Raw genomic sequence first — 3335 nt, forward strand, 5'->3', positions numbered from 1 at the left:
TTTCTCTGCATGCAGCCCTGAATGGCCTAAGACAGCTCTGTACAGGGCTCAGAGAGGGAGCAGGGGGTGCTGTGATCCAATCTACCCTTCCCTTATTCCCCCTACTACCCCCTTCCTCCCATACTTTATTCATTTCCCTCTCTCCCCTCTTCCTCTCTGTTCTGGCCCCTTTTCCATCTGTCTCCTTTCCTGCTCTCTTCAATTCACTTTTCACCTTCCCTTCCTCCTTTCTCCTTTTCTCCCTCCTTTTACTTCTTTTCTTTTCTCTCTTCCCTCCCCTTCTTCCTTTCTCTTATGTTTCTTCGCTCCTCTTACCTTCTTTCTTTCCCCTTGCCCTTCCTCCCTTTTATCTTCCCCCCTTTCCATCCCTCTCCCCTTTCTCTCTTCTGCTTCTGAGTCTCCACTTCTTTCTCTGTAACCTGCAGAGCCTTTTCCAGAACCTTGCCTCAGTGTTTTATAGCTCTGTTGTTTTGAGACAAAGAGAACAACAGAGCCTAGTGAGCTCTGTCTCTCTCTTAACCTTACCTATGCTCCTCCCTTCCTTCCCTGTCACTTCATCTTAGGAACAGAACTGAAGACATCCCTTACGTGAAATCCTTAATTACTCCCCACCCCTAGTAGACATGCTCCAATTAGGTCTCAGGACAAATGGAAAGTGGCCCCAGGGACCCTGAGATAACCTGTACTTGGAAAGGAAAGCCAGAGCTAGCCTGTGTCTATGGATATAATACTTTTGTAGTGTGTGCATGGAGCTCCCTCCCCCTCCTAAAGAAGTTGAACCTGGATCTTTTATTAGCTGACCTCCAAAATCCCTTCCAACTCTGAGATTACATTTTCTGACTCTTATATACACTGTCTCGTTTATTCCTCACCACAGCCTTGTGAAGGACAAGGTATTATCTCTATTTTACAGTTAAGGAAACTGAGTTCAAGGAAAGCTTTTGGAGGGGAATAGATCTGTGATTTCATCAAAACTCCCCAGGAGGAAACTTCCTCCATCAATGTAGATGGGTACCCGCTCTGCAGCTCATAGGCAGAGAGAGTTGCCTGAGGCACTAAAACATCCAAGGATTTGCCCGGGGTTCCCTATGGTGGGTGCCACTCAGTATGCATCAGAGGCTAGACTCCAACCAGGTCATTCTGACACCAAGGTGAGCCCTCAAGTCACCAAACCATGGTTGCCTCTGGGCTTGTCCTATTAAATCATTTCTTATTTCTTATTATCATCTCTTTAGAAATACTAGAATTTAAAACAGAAAAGGGCCTTAGAGATCATCAGAGCCACCTCCCTTATTATAAAAAGAAGGAAACAGAGATTGACTTCTGGTCTTCTGGTCAAGGGCTCTTTATGCTAAATGTTACATCCTGGGAATTTGTCTTAATTTATGGATATATTCCAACTGTCTGAAAGGCAGTATAGATGGTATTCTAAGATCACTGGGTGCAATTTGCTTCCTGTATGACCTTGAATAAATTAATTTCCCTCCCTGACCCTCAATTTTCTCATCTGTAAAATACAGGAGCTTAACTGAATGACCTCTAAGGCCCCTTCTAGGTCTGAATCTTACAATTATATTGTGTTATCCCTTTTCCCTGCTGGAGACCTAAAACACAGAGATGGGAAGAAACTTACCTTGAGTCAGCCAATGAGTCATTGCCAGAAATAGATCTTATGATCCCTTCTTGATGCTTCTCATAGGATACCTCAGGACTTCTTTCACCACATTCCAGGGCAGAGAAGAGATTCAGGTGTTCTCAGAAACCAGGTTGGCTTATTTGATGAGAACCAAACTTCAGTTCCATCCCCAGGGGAAACAGATGCTTTGAGCATGAGAAAAGTCATTCTTAAGGCATAAACTTTCTCTTGAATATCCACTTGGTCCTTCCCTTCAGGGTTCCCTCCTAGTCAAAGCTATTCCACTATTATGGCCAAATAAATCTGCCTTTCCATCCCCTCCCCCTGTTCTTATATGCTATAAAACCTTCATTCAAAGGTTAATTAATTAATTAACAATTGATGTATTGGGTACTCTCCAGGTTCTATCCCAGAGCCAGGCCAGCTATATTTTCCCCTTATAGTTCTAGAGGGGTCCCCTGAGGGGTTGAGGTTCTTCTCTAATGTTTTCAGTTCTAGCCCTCATTCCAGTATAGTTTCCCCCCTCCCTTTAGCTGCCAGCCACCAGCACCCCAGTTCCACTTAACCAATGAATATCAATTAGCTTTTACAAAGAGATATTTGTTTCAAGGGCAGCTAGATGTCCAATGGATAGAGTGCCAGGCCTAAAGTAAGGAAGACCTGAGTTCAAATTTGGCCTCAGAGGCTTACTAGATGTGCGACTCTGGACAACTCACTTAATCCTGTTTGCCTCCATTTCTTCATCTGTAGAATGAGATGGCAAAGGAAATGGCAAACCATTCCAGTATCTTTGCCAAGAAAACTACAGAAATGGAGTCACAAAGAATTGGACAAAATTGAAAGCAACTAAACACCAATGACGGATTTGTTCCAAAGACACAGCAAGAACAGAAGTATAAACATTCTCCTGCCCCAGTCATCAGGGATGCATTATCCCCTATACAATTTCAGTCTTTGGGGAGAGTAGACTCACTCTTAACACAGTTTATATACAACACTGGTCCCAGCAAGTGGATGTCCAAATGGAACACCCAACTGCTGGAGGAGTCCTTGTCTCTACTACAAACTCTAAACTGGACAAGCTTGATGCAAAACCTGGCATGGACTCCACTCCCAGACCTTTAAAAACTCTCAAGGTCACAGTCATCTCCAATCTCCCTTATCTAAGACAAAAGGAGAAATGCTGAGGCAAAGAACCAAGAACTACACATGAGCCACCAAAGGGACGGGTCCAGGGAATCTCCTCTTAGAGCATTGTCTCTCTTTCTTCATCTAAAAGCCATTGAAAAGAGGACTAAAGCACTTGTTGGCCCAATTGACCCAATTCTGGCTGTAAAATTTTAAAAATCCACCTCTTGTCACATGGTAAGCTGACCAGAACCAATTACTGAATGTCTCCATGTGCTCCAAATCTCTCCAGGGCACTTCTATAACATAGCTACACTACATCATCACAACTCTCCCAGGAAACAGACTCCCCAGTCCCTTCTATGTGGGGAATTACCTCCCTGGTACTCCATCTACTCGTAAGGATTGGTGGCTAGTTCCAGATTAAACTGGTGTGTTACATCATATGATACAACATGAAGCATTTTACAAGCACTTCATTCTGTTCTCATAAAACTAAAAAATAATAAGAGGTAGGTACTATCTCAAAACTTCAATGAATGTGTTGCCCCCTTGGATGAGAGCTTTCCTT

The sequence above is a fragment of the Petaurus breviceps genome, unplaced genomic scaffold (genome assembly GCF_028583685.1).
Source record: "Petaurus breviceps papuanus isolate PSGF00001 unplaced genomic scaffold, PetGlider_PUasm1.0 186, whole genome shotgun sequence".
Taxonomy (NCBI): Eukaryota; Metazoa; Chordata; class Mammalia; order Diprotodontia; family Petauridae; genus Petaurus; species Petaurus breviceps.